At 52.2% G+C, this 13,560-nt stretch overlaps 1 non-coding gene across 1 annotated transcript; it reads left to right on the top strand.

The window, feature by feature from the left end:
• Window positions 1-12,506: 12,506 nt before the first annotated feature.
• LOC129068131 (small nucleolar RNA SNORA74) lies at window positions 12,507-12,710 on the top strand. The gene has a single exon (XR_008528901.1). It is a non-coding gene; the product is annotated as a small nucleolar RNA SNORA74 (small nucleolar RNA).
• Window positions 12,711-13,560: the final 850 nt, after the last annotated feature.

Genomic DNA, 13,560 nt, shown 5'->3' with positions numbered 1-13,560 from the left:
CTCTCTCAAAACAGTAAAAAATGTCCTTGGGTGAGGATTAAAATTTTTTTAAAAAGAAAGAACTTTCAAGAGAGTCTATGTTGCAGTTATCATTACCTCATTTTGCACATGCAGAAATTGAAGGTTAATTATCCTTCTCAAAATGGTAAAGTCGCCAAGGTGAAACACGGGGTCTGGAGCCTGACTCCTCCACGTAGGTGCAGCTCCTGTGGGTGCTCAGGAAGGGCCGAGTGGAGGCCAGGACATGGGGTGGATGGAATTAATCACCCCAAGGTAGCACCTGAGTTGCCGGGAAAGAGACCGTGAACAGAGCGGGTGTCGATCCTCACTTCAGCCAAACTGCCTGGTCCCACACCACTGTGTCGGCACCAGAAACTCTGAGTGCGCACCAGTGCCTAGGCCCTCACACGCCATCACCCGTGAGCCTGACCCCACTCCCACTCTGGTGCGCGGATGAAGGACTTTGCTCCGGTCTCCCCCACGCAGATCTGGCGGCTGCTGCTCACCTGTGTCCCTGGCACCTGGCATAAGACCCTGCCCTCAGCGTTTCTATCACTGGCTGAATGGAGGGACATGCGGATGGACAGGCAGATGAACAGACAGAGGGTGGGTGATTTAAGGTAGCGGAAAGGGCATGCATGCATTTTTTTCTCCAAGTCAAGATTCTTCTCATTGCACTTCCCAGAGGACTGTCAGTGCAGTATTTAAAGGTCAGACCGTGATCCCCCCAAGAACTAGCACTAAAGATGTCCCAAGGCCAGGAACATGGGGCCTGCTTTAATAAACAGGTAAGAATGGTACGTAAGTTACATATCAATGAATAATTTAGAGTCGTTCAAGTAAAATACTTTAATTTTTTTAGAAGATTTATTTATTTATTTTTAGAGAGACAGGAGAAAGAGAGGGAGCGAAACATCGATGGCTTGCCCCACTGCACACGCCTACCTGGGGACCTGGCGCACAACCCAGGCATGTGCCCTGACTGGTAATTGAACCAGCAACCCTTTGGTTCGCAGGCCAGTGTTCAATCTTCTAAGCCACATCAGCTAGGGCTAAATACTTTAAATATTAATGAAAGTAATAAACGTACATGTGTAACATGTAAAATAGTGCAGAGGGCTGATTAGACAAGGATACCAGGAAGGGGGGGCAGGGAATGGAGCAAGCGATGGCAGAACGGAGGGGAGGGGAGGGAGGAGATAGGTGGGGAGGAGAGGGGTGGGGAAGAGGGAGGAGAGGGAAGAGAAAAGAGAGGAGGGGAGGCGCCCCCAGCCTAGCTCCCCACCTCCAGACCTGTTCCTCAAGGGAACCACTTCAACTGACTCTGAGGTCAGATCTCCAGGGGTCACCTCCACACCTTTCCATAAACCTGACACATCTTGATTGATTCAGTGCTTTTTCTGCTGACGGGAAGGACAGGGCTACCTCGCCATTGCCCCGGCCCTCAGTACAGTCACGTCGGAGTCTACGGCGTATCTTAAGTTGTATCTATAGCAATCGTGGATTTATAACACTCTCTCTAATGAGGGAGGTGCCCTTGATGTCTTGCCATGCACAAGACGGTGGCCGCATGGGCACCCTCTTCTTCCTGCCCTCACCTATGCTGTTGATGCCTGCTTCACCTGGTTAAGGTTGGCAACTCTTACCATCTATTTTTACTTATAATGAAGTCTCTTGTGCTTTGCCTATAGAGTCTAGAAAATTGAAAACAAATTAACCTGGATTAGTTAGATAGCTAATCACTGTAACAGATAAACCCCAGGATGAAGAGGAGCACAAACACAACGGTTTGTTTCCTGTGTGCCTGCTGGTGAAGGTACTCAGGTGTGCGAGCAGCCACTCTGGACCCCAGGCACAAGGCCCTGCCGCCCTACCCCCTGACTCCCACTGCGGTCCTTGGCATCCCGGCTCAGCCACGGCCAGGAAGACCCCCGCAGGGTCCAGTCACGGGTCACAGAGAATGCCCCGAGGTGGGAAGTGCCCTGGCTGGCCCCCTGCATTATTTCTTACAAACAATGTGAATCTACAATTATATCAAAAAATGGTTAAAAAAATAAAAGGAAGGATCCAGATGTTTTTGGCTTTGCCCCAGAGATTCTGGCCCAGTAGGTCTGGCTGTGGTTTGGATTCAGTATAAGGAGCTGCCCAGGGAACCTGGTGGCCTATGGGACCGAGGGCCACCACCCAGAGCATCCACATCCACAGATTCCGCCTCCTTCTCCCATCATGAGAGGTCCCAACACTTTTAATAAAGCTGATGTGTCCCAGCTGCTTCTAATGTAATTGCTCAGGTGAACGGCTCCTTCACTTTACCACTTAGGTTCTTAACGGAATTTCCAAATCATCTAACCGTCTCACAAATCACAGTGGGGGCAGCATACTCCGCGCAGTGACCCTCCTGCTTTATTAAACCACATCTAACAAGTGACACCGATGGGGCCAGCTGTCCTGTTCCCAGAATGCTGCGCTGGGGTCCTGTCAACAGTACAGATTTCACTTCTCGGCACCTTGGCTGAGTCCTGGCGACTGTCCCAGCCTCAGTGCCCATGAATGACGCTACTCAAGGACAAGTGACGATCAAAGGAAATGCAGCGTTGTCGTCAGGAGTGTGTGCCTTTTAATTATATGCACATCGCAACTGCATTAATAATACTTACACCCTGTCAAAGGTAAGGGATGATTAATAATTTTGCTCTGTGCATTCAGCAGAGTGGTGTTCAAATCAGGGGAATAATAATACCTTGTCTTCATTTGCTCTCTCCCTTCCAGAAATGGCTCCAATTAATCTTTCAACTTGGCTGCGAGAAAGGGAAAAGGAATGATGGTGGGTGAAATCAACATGTGCCATTTTCAGGGGGTTAACCAGATGAGAGACAGAAAGTGAGTTATCAAATGTCCGATACTTACCCAGTAGGCAAGCCAGGGAGATTCTAAGTGCCCCTCATAGACTCTGTTTGTTAAGGTAATAACACAGCTGTCATAGTGGACTTTTCTGTGTCTGAACCCAGTGAAATCTACTTGCTCCTTGTGTCCCATGATGTGGGACAGGGAGCCACTGTGGCTCGTCTTCTCCACACAGTGACTGGGGCCCAGGGCTTCTCCGCTAGGTGGCTCCCACAGGTGCCCAGAGGCCGGCTGCCCCTCCGCATTCAGCTGGCAGTGAGCACAAACCAACGTCGTGCGGGACAGATGGATGGATGGTGTCAGAAAGGCCTGGCAGGAGCCACTCATGGCTGGTCCCGCCTCTAGCCAGAGAGGCTCAGAAATTTGGAACAGCACGAACGCCATGTGTCTCGGAACCCAGGACAGCACAGTCACCCGCCTGTCCCCATATCTGTGCAGCCAACTCCGTCCACCTTCTTCAGGGAGAATATCCAGAGGGAAGAATAAAATAAAAATAGCTCATGCCAACACATAGCACTTCAAAGGACTGTGAGTGGAGAAAACACCGTCCACTGATTTCTAAAGAAAGTCTACTTGCTGTTCAGACTCACATCCTTCCTTCCCTTTCTTCTTCTTAAAGAAAGAAAACACATCATTCTGGAGCCACCAACATGGAGCAGGTCCACGCCTGCTGTCCCCCACTGACGACGACCATGAGCTCGGGACAGAGGAGAGAAGCCGGCGTCTGCAGAGTCTGGATGGAGGCAGCAGTGGGCAGACGGGACGGAAGTCAGAAGTGGACAAATGACCAGCACCACGGGGACCTGACTGGTTTTCCCAGCCTGATCTCAGCCCTGTCTTAAAAGCGGTGAGGCCCAGCACGGCTCCAGGGCAGGAGGGGAAGGACGCAGAGAGGACGGGACAGGGCTGTCGGAGCCAGAGTGGGGGACTGCGGGGGACCCTTCCCTCTTCTCTCCTGACCCTGAAGCTGCAGGCGTGGCCAGAGGTAAGCTCCTAAAATGCTGAGGAAAAACACGTCTCTGGTGATGACCTGGGAAAATGGGCCTCTGTACTCCGTAACTGGGTGGGAATGCTGCTTATCCTTTTTTTTTTTTCCCTCTTTCCAGTTTGCCCTGAAAAACCATCCTGTGATGTGAAGCTTCATCATGGTGCGTGGGGGGAGAAGAATCTAAGATTCTGAGAGAAAGCAGAGCTTCTAGCCAAAGGAGCAGGGTAAGTGGCAGAGACTCCAGGAGAAGACGCGCTGACCGTGAGCTGGGCCCACACGGAGCACTCCCCGGGGGCAGCACGGGCTGCGTCACACTGGTGCTGGGGTCACTCCCGCAGACGCTGTGACAGAACTGCAGTCTGAACCTGATGTTCTCACAGACTCGAACAGTGGTGTCTCAGCCTCTGCCATTCGGTGTTGGAGAGACAGGCTATGGAACCCCGTTCATAAGGGGTAAGGGCAGCACAGCCGTCGCCAGCTTCTTCTGAAGTTTGGAGGGAGAGGATAATTGACCTTGAATAGGCACAGAGGTCGAGTGGAAGGAGGCCAGAGCTCCGGAGCCCAGACGGCAGGCCCCCCGCACCCTGGATCTTTGTTCTGGGAACAAGTTCATTTTTGCAAATAAACACATTTTTCTTTTGTGTTTTCAGTTTTCCCTATGTTTTCTGTGTTAAAGACTAAATATCTTATCTGAAAGGTAAACATAGTCAAGTGAAGAGTAGCTCTCAGCCCTCGGTGTGACTTGGGGAAGGAGGCGCTAATTCAGCATGAATTTCTTTCATCCATCCATCCACCCATTCTTCCGTGCTTTCCTCCTGCCTGCTCATGTATTTGTGAATGGAGTAAAAGGCGAAAGATTTATACGCTCTGAAGAGAAACCGGACTATATTTTTTGTGAATGGAGTAGACCTAGTTGAATCCCAGCACAAGAGGCTGCAACAGCATCTGGGCCAGAGAAGGAGTAGCCATTCGGGTGTAGCCACTCCGGCCAGCCCCACCCAGCACCACAGACGGGGTCTGACATACCCTCATCCACCTGGGATGGAGCCGGACGCTTGAGGGGCAGGCACCTCATTTTGCCTCTGCCACAGCCTTGACCTCCTCCCTGAGAGCAGGGGAGGGTCTATGCTAAGGGAAGTGTCGCCCTACATCAAGGGCCCCAAATACCTAGCTTGAGGAAGTGCACAAAAGTAAGGTATTATCATTATTTGCTCATTGTACAGATGAGGAAACTAAGGCTTAGAGAGAAAAGGTGCCTGGCCCAAAGTCATACAGTGTCAATATTGGCCTAGGAACCTGGAAGGCAAGACAGAAAAAGGAGAAAAAGATGGAAGGAAAAGGAAGGAAGAGAAAAGGAGGACCCTAGAGCTCAGGCTGGAATCTCCAGGGGGGAGTGAAGAGATGCCCAAGCCACTCAGTCTGGCCTTCTTTGTGTCCAGGCCTCATGTTGGGTGCCCAGGAACCCACCCACCTTCTCCCTGGAGCTGGGTCATCACTCCAGCTGCTGTGCGGGCCTGCCCTCTGGTGGCAAAATCTGGAAACTGTTCCCCATCGCATCTCTGCTCCCCGCTTCGCTGCGCTTCTTTTTAAAAAAATATTTATTTTTAGAAAGAGGGGAAGGGAGAAAGAGAAGGAGAGAAACATCAATGTGAAAGAGAAACATGGATCAGTTGCCTCTCATATATGCCCCAACTGGGGACCGGACCCTCAAGATAGGCATGTGCCCTGACTGGAAATTGAACTGGCCACCATCGCTTTACCAGACCTGAGCAACTGAGCCACACTGATCAAGGCACCCCGCTCCCCGCACCCACTTCTAATGGAACCTGTGGGTGTTAAGTTAGTTAGGCACTTACCGTGTCCATTACTGAGCTGAGCTGAGGGGATGAGCTGGAGATAAGAAGGAAAACAACCCTGTTTCTATGAGTGTACATTTTAGGGGGCAAGATAGAGGAGGAAACAGACCACGGCCACGTAATGAGGTAAGAGCTTGGCTGGGGGAGCTCAGGTGTCACATATAGAGCTAATTTGAAGAAATGCAGCCCCGAATCAGGGGTGGGAGAAACCCAAGGGTGTTCTCTCACACTGGCCTGTCTAGGAACACAGCCTCAGAGCAGAGGGGACATCAGGTTTGCAGCTGCGTCTGCAGAGGAGCCTCGGGGCTGTCCGGTGAAGGGGCAGACAAGACATCTCCCCTCAAGGTCTTCACCTGGCCTCACACTGGACTGGCTGAGGAAAGAGATGGTTAAGGACTTTGGAGCCAGACTGCCTGGGGCCTTGGGACACTCCAAGGGCTTCAGATTCCCCACTGCGAAGACAGTAACAAGAAGTCTAGTGCCCATGTCCGAGGGTTGCGTGAGGATTAAAGATATTGGCACAGGAAAAGCACGTGGTAAGTGATATTTATGCTGCTCTTCTTCCTTTTGAAGTGTCGTCCCTCACTCTCATGGCAGACACCTCCACATAAGGGCAGAGATCTGGAGAGAAGATGCCTTTCCACCCAAGGGCACTGTGAGCCGTGGTTGTGCTGAGCCTGGAACCCGAGAACAGGGCGCAGGCCTGGGCGCTCCAAGGACAACGCTGTAACCTGGATTCCCAGCCCCCTCGTGTGTGTCCCCAAGTCCCTCAACTGCTCTCCTCAATGAAGACTTTGCTCAGGACTCTCCCATACATCCCTTGGGGCAACTACAGTCTGGTTTTAGAGTTGCATCATCCAGTTTCTGCCTAAAGCGTTGTCTACCAGCAACACAGATGTTGAACTTGTCTCTCTGGAAGCTGATAAGCTCTCAGGCCCCACCACTCAGAATGTGGTCCTTGAACCAGCAGCATTGGTATCACCAGGGAGCTGATGAGCAGTGCAGACCCTCAGATCCCATCCCAGACCCACCACACCAGAACCTGTACTTCAACAGAAGCCCAGGTGATTTGTGGTCATTGCAGTTTGAGAGGCAAGAGCATCTTCAGCAACAGGACTAAGGTGGCAAATGAATGGTAGGTGGTGCACATGCTCAACAAGCCTCCCCGTGCTGGGTCTGGAAATTCTGGGGGTGCTGGCTGAGGTCAGAGCCTCCTGCCTCCGAGGTCAGCCACACTTCACTGTCATGGCCACGCTGACCAGCTATTGCTGGGAGGGAAGGATTTGCAAAATCCTCCCGGTGTGTGAAACCTCCCCATGGGCCAGGATTTGCTGCGACTGTGGCTCAGAGCAGGGAATGGGCGTGGTCCCTGGGCTAGGAGCAGGCACCCCTGTGGGGCAGCCCCAGTGTGGGAAGAGCTTGGGTGGGGCTCTGCAGAGACGGGGAGGGGGCAATGCTGGTACTGATGGATAGAGACAAGGACCTGGACCCTGGCTCCAGGGCCTGCTCAGGGGGCGGGGGACGGGCGAGGACAGCACCCTCTGCTTCCCTCAGCACCCGCTGCGCAGCCAGGGCAGGGCGGGCATGAGCAGAGCCCAGGGCAGCAGGAGGTGACTGGGGGTTGGGGGGATATTACCCACTCCCCACATGTTGGGGGATGCAAGAAGGCAGGCTGCAGGGGCCCACCAGCCGTTTACCGGGCCCAAGGCAGGAGAGACAGGGCTGGACTGGGCTCTGGGCTTCCCCTGTGAGGGCTCAGGAAGAGTTCCCGGGGGAGCAGCCTGATGTGAGGATGAGGCTGCCTGGAGCCCTTTCCTCAAAGCCCTGGATACCCTGATGTGGAAAGCCCTACATCTCCCTGAGTCAGGCCACACTCCTGTTCCCACAGTTCTCCTGTCCCAATTGGCTCTGTCAATGTTTGCTAAGTGGCTGAGTGACCTGACAACTTGGTCAGGGCCGCAATCTATAGAGGGAGCCTCAAGCGCTTGGTGCCGCTGCCCCTGGTAGCTGTAGCTGGGAGGGCCCTCCTGGGCCTGGATGTCTGGATGCCTAAGGCCTCCCAGAGCCTGGTTTCTGAGCTGCTTGGGCCTAATTATATAGAAGTGTTCTGTCCAGTACTACTTGACAGATGAGGAGACTGAGGCCTACAGGGCATCTAATTTTTTGTGAGCCACTCAGGCTCCAGAATCTGAGGCTGGGTTCCTGGTACCCTCAGGCCTTGTCAATAGGCTGCCCAATTACATTTGAATTTTCAGATAAACAACAAATCTCCCAGCATTCATGGTCTGTCTCGTGCAGTATTTTTTGTTTGATTTGTTGTATCTGGCAACCCTACTTGTCAAGCCCTGGAGCTGAGCTTACACAGCCCCAGAGGCAGGTCAGGAGTGGGAGGGGCCAGCTGCCAGGCCACCCCAGGGCAAGGGCACATGGCCCTCCTGGTGGAACCACCGCTCATGCCTGAAGACTATGAGCCTCAGCCCAGCTCCAGCCCCCGAAGCTCAGGCGCTCGGAGGCCCTCAGACCTCCCTGCTCAGCACTTGCCACCAAGACCACAGCCTGAGGAAGGTCATCTTGACTCAGGTTCCACCTCAGTAACCCCTGTGGCCAGAGGCACAGACTGTCCCATCATGACCTGACATCACTTGGTCCCTGACACTGTCCCCGGGTCTTGAAAGCTGCTATTGAAAGGGTGGCCAGGCAGCAAGCCAGCTACCTTTGCATTTAGGAGAGCCCCCCACCCCGGCACCACCTGCGCCCCCTACAGGTCTGTAGCCATGAGCTCACAGAGCACACAGCATCAGAGCTGTCCCTATTTCCAGTGGCTGCAATTCCTGGTCCCCAAATAAGAAATGAGCAGAAACTCAAACTCAAGGAGCTCAGGTCACCAGGGTTGTCATAAACCCAGGATGGGAGTTCCCTGGGCCTGCCTGAAGCAACACCAGGGTCAACTGGCCACCAGAGACCAAAGGGCTGGCCTGTGGGGTATACGGGACACGAGGCAAATCCTACCATGAACCTGGCCTGTAGGCGGGACCCTCCCCCTCCACGAGCAGCTCACAAAATGGCAACTGCATCTGTGAACCAAACATTGAGATGCAGGTTTTGACAAAAAAAAAAAAAGCCAAAAAAAAAAAAAAGCTATTTTTCATTTGTGAGTTTGTTTATTTGGGATGACTTAGGGAGGTTTAAAGAATCATATGTTAATGAATCAGTTTTATTACAAAAATAAAATGTTATGAAATCAGAAGCGTGCGTGCCGTCAGTTCCTCTGTGGCCCTCCTCGCTGTGCCTGGGTCTCGGGGGCAGGGCCTTCACAGGCCACCTTCCAGGTGCTGAGAGGGGTGAACGAGAACCACACTTCATTTTGGAAGACAGTAAGAGCCATGAAGAAAACAGACTCAGGTGATGCCACTAGGGAATTATAGGAACGGTACTGGTTTTTTATTGCAGTCCTAACAAATGACCGCCCACTGAATGGTCCACACCACAGAGTGTGGGCGGCAGATGCTGTGCGTCAGAAACCTGAGGCGGTTTCTGACGCACAGATTGCGCTCCTCGCTGGAGGTTCCAGAGGCCCCGTCCACTGCTCATGGGGTTCTGGCAAAATCCGCCCCTTACAGGACAGTTCCCCTTAGTGTCCCCACCAGAGCTACTCCCAGCTTCCAGTGGCCGCGTGAAAACTTTGGCCCAGGTTCCTTCATCCAGACTCAAAGCCAGAAACGTGAGTTGAGTCCCGCCCATGGTATCTCTGACCCCCCTTCCTGCCCACATCCCACTTTTAAGCACAACTGGTTACATTGGCCCACCTGGCTGACCCAGGACAGTTGCCAGGTTATCTCTATGACCTGTCTTACCTTTGTGACCTGTCTTAGTTCTGTGACCTGTTGCCACATGATACCCCATAGTGCTGGGTTGGGACATCTGCAGTGACTCCCCAGCAGGGTCAGGGAAGGGCTCCCCAGGATCTCGTCATAGTCAATCTAAGACTTGGCTGTTAAGACAGATCTGGCCACATGGAGAACTAGGGAAGCCTCCCCAGAAGCGACAGCTAGTTCCCCCAGGGCAGGAAGAGCCTGGCTGGCCAGGGTGCAGGGCAGGGTGGATGGGTTGGACAGAGGGCCCTCGGGTGGGTTGAAAATGCTATCACAGCCATTAAGGCCTTTAGGCATAAGAATGACATGATCTGATTTATATTTTTTAAAGATCACGCTGTGATTTGACATTAGAAATAATATTTGAGATGTGCCTAGAGAGCACAGGTAGGATTTAGACAGATGAAGAGGGTGAGGAATGTGCTTCAGGTACAGAGACCTGGGACGTGGCCTGGAGGCAGGAGACATGAAGACCAGAGACTGGAGCGTATGCCAGTAAGAGACCTGTGGGTGACAGGACAGGGCAGGGCAACAGAAGACCCTCCATGAATGGGACAGGGAGGAGGGACAGGTTCCTCTATGGAGGGAACAGGGCAGGAGTGATAGGGGACCCTCCATGGAGAGAGTAAGGCAGAATGACTGGGTGCCCTCCATTATGGGATAGGGAAGAGGGGGTAGGGAACCCTCCATAGAGGGGCAGGACAGGGTGGATAGAAGACCCTCCGTGGAGAGAGCTGGTCTGAGGGAATAGGTGGTCCCCTTTGAGAGGGAAGGAGAGATGGTAGGAGACCTCCATGGAGGGGGCCGGGCAGGGGAGATTAGGGGACCCACCATAGAGGAGGCAGGGCAGGGGGGATTAGGGGACCTTCCATGGAAGGGACAAGGCAGGGGGCATTAAGGGACCCATCATGGAAGAGGCAGGGCAGAGAGGGTAGAGGACCCTCCATGGAAGGGACAAGGCAGGAGGCATAGGTGACCCTCCATATAGGGGGCAGGGCAGAGGGGGTAGGGGACCCTTCATGGAGGTGGCAGGGCACAGAGGATAGGGGATCCTCATGGCAGGGACAAGGCAGAGGAGTTAGGGAACCCTCCATGGAAGGGCAGGACAGGGAGGGTTGGAGACCCCCCACAGAGGTGGGAGGGCAGAATGACTGGGGACCCTTAATAGAGGGGGCAGGGTAGGGAGAAGAGGGGATCCTCCATAATGGGACAGGGAAAAGGGGGTAGGGGACCCACCGTGGAAGGGCAGGGGAGAGAAGATAGGGACCTCCACTTTGAGGGGGCAGAGCAGAAGTGGTATGGGACCCTCCTTTAGGGCATAGGGAAGAGGGGGTAGGGGACCCTCCATTCAGGCGGCGGGGCAGAGGTAATAGGAGGCCCTCCATGGAGGAGACAGGGCAGAGAAGATAGGACAGGGTCTGCTCCATGAAGGGAACAGGACAGGGTGGACAGGAGACCCTCCATAGAGGGGGGCAGGAAAGGGCAGGTATGGGACCCTCCATGACGTGGCATGGCAGAAGGAGTAGGGCCTTATGTAGGGCAGGTATGACAGGGGGTCTTTTATGGATGGGTAAGAACAGAAAGGTCAGGGGATGAGAGACTGGTGACAGGTGATACTGCCCCTTCCATGAAGGTCCCCTATTTCCCCTCCCTGTCTCTTCCCAGGTTCCCTTGTTGCCCTATTTCCCTGCCCTGCCCCTCTAGGGCCCCCTGTTCTCCCTGCTCTGCCCCTGTCCTGGTCTCCTGTCCCCCTTCCCTGCTTCCTCTATGGAGGGCCCCCTGTACCCTTTCCTTCCCTTCTTCCTAGGGGGTCTCCTGTCCCCCTGCCTGTCCCCTTACTCGCAGGCCTCTGAGGGCGGGGTCTCCAGTCTGCTGTCTTCATCTCTCCTGCTTCCGGGCCGCGCTCCCACTCTCTGTACCTGAAGCACGCCTCACTCTCTTCCTCTGTCTAAGTGAGCGAGTTTCAACAGGTGTGCCACGCGAATGTTTAAAACATGAAATACCTATTTAGTCAGGGGCACTGACCCTTTTCCCTTAGATTGTCATATTAAAAAATGACAACATGGTTTCAAGCCAGAGGCTAAAGAAATGTCTTTCTATCGTCTGTTGGCCATTTCAGAACTTAGGAACTGTAATGGTGAATTCATTAGAAACGTCTAAGAAAAGAGAAAGAGAGAGAGAGAAAAGGAGAAATGGGGGGGGGGATGAGAAATGAGGAAAAAAAGAAAGAAAAAAAGAAAAGAAAAAAATTATAAAAGCCTTAAAAAGAGATCAGTGCTCCTGCCTAAGTAGTCAGGTATTGCATGTTTTAAAAATTCTTGCAGCACCCAAGTGTGCCTGCCATGGCACATCTGTTGAAAATCGCAGATTTAAATCCTGTGCTCTCAAGGCACATCTCAAATATGATTTTAAATGTCAAATCACAAAGTGATTTTTAGAAGGGAAGGTGGGGGAGAGGTAACAGAGGGTATAGAGAGAATAAATGTGGATGGAAGGAGGCTTGACTTGGGTGGTGAGTAGACAATGTAGAGATGTACAGAATTGTACAGCTAAAACTCATACGATTTTATTAACCAGTGTCATCCCAATGTTTTAACTGAAAATAAATAAAAGGTGGGGCCTTTGAGGGCGGAGCCCTCATGAATAGGACTAATGCCCTTTTAAAAGAGGCCCCACACTAGACTTACCAGGGGAATCACTTTGTAAATTTATAAATGTCTAACCACGATGCTGTACACCTGAAACTAATATTGAGTGTCAACTCTAATGGAAAATATTTTTAATTATTAAAAATAAAATACATAAAAATAAAAAATAACAAATGAGAGTGATCTTTTAAAAATATAAATCAGATCATGCCATTCTCAAGTCTAAAAGCCTACTGGCTGCAGCAGTAGTCAGCTGTCCAGACAGAATCATCACTGGGATGGTGTTACACTGTCGGGAGAGGAATGTCCTGTCCTCTTCCTCCATATGCCTCTGCCACTGTTCTGGTGGCATCTGGCACTGGCACAAGGCAGAACTGGGCTTCCTTGAGAGTGAGCTAAGCATTTACTTAGGCTGCTTAGTTATAGTGCAGGAACAAACATAGAAAAAGAATTAAAAAAAAAACAACAATCTTAATGGTTCTGATAGCATTTTCAACCCACTCGAGGGACTTTTATCCACCTGCCCACAGTCCTATGCACCCCAGCCCACCTGGGTCACCCAGACCTGGGGGAAAGGCTGGGAGGGTGCTCTCCGGGCAGCCAGTGAACATGCATCTGGTCAGACACCTGAATAGAATTGCAGTTCTCTTAGAAGGGAAATGGAGGGAGGCATCTGCTAGCATCAGCCTAGAAGACTAAACAAGAAGACACACTAGAAGACCAAACTCTTCATGATAGGCGACAGGATCACAGCCGCATGACCCTCCCATGCTCTCACTCCTTCACCACAACCCAGGGAAACCATGAATTGCCTACAGCAGGAAGCAATTCCCTGGCCTCCAAGAACCCATGGACTCTCTGTGGAGACCCTGAGCTCCCATGGCTAATCCCAGACTACAGATCCTGGATACCTTAAGTCCTGCAGTGTGGCCTGTTTCAACTTTTTAATTCCACTCTTACAAAGAAAGCCAGGAGACAAGCAGCATATCCAAAGGGAGACCTTGGCAGGCACCAGAAGCTACTGAGGCAAATTTCACTTCATGTGAATTCATGTGTATGAGCACTTGCACAACAGCTCATACACTGCAGTTGGGGTTGATCCTCACAGTCAACCACCTTGAGGGCTGACCTCAAACATGAACAGGCCAATAGCAATTGAGACTCGATTACAACGGTGGGCCCACGTAACCCAAACAATGGACATTCCTGGAGCATCCAGCTCAGGTGATTTAGGGGACTGCACCACTGGATCCTACAGGACACCCACAACATAAGGCCACCCTGCCAAGACC

Source organism: Pteronotus mesoamericanus, unplaced genomic scaffold (assembly GCF_021234165.1).
Source record: "Pteronotus mesoamericanus isolate MK-2021 breed Mesoamerican mustached bat unplaced genomic scaffold, CSHL_Meso_final contig_101, whole genome shotgun sequence".
NCBI lineage: Eukaryota > Metazoa > Chordata > Mammalia > Chiroptera > Mormoopidae > Pteronotus > Pteronotus mesoamericanus.
This window is presented reverse-complemented; position numbering and strand designations above follow the sequence as displayed.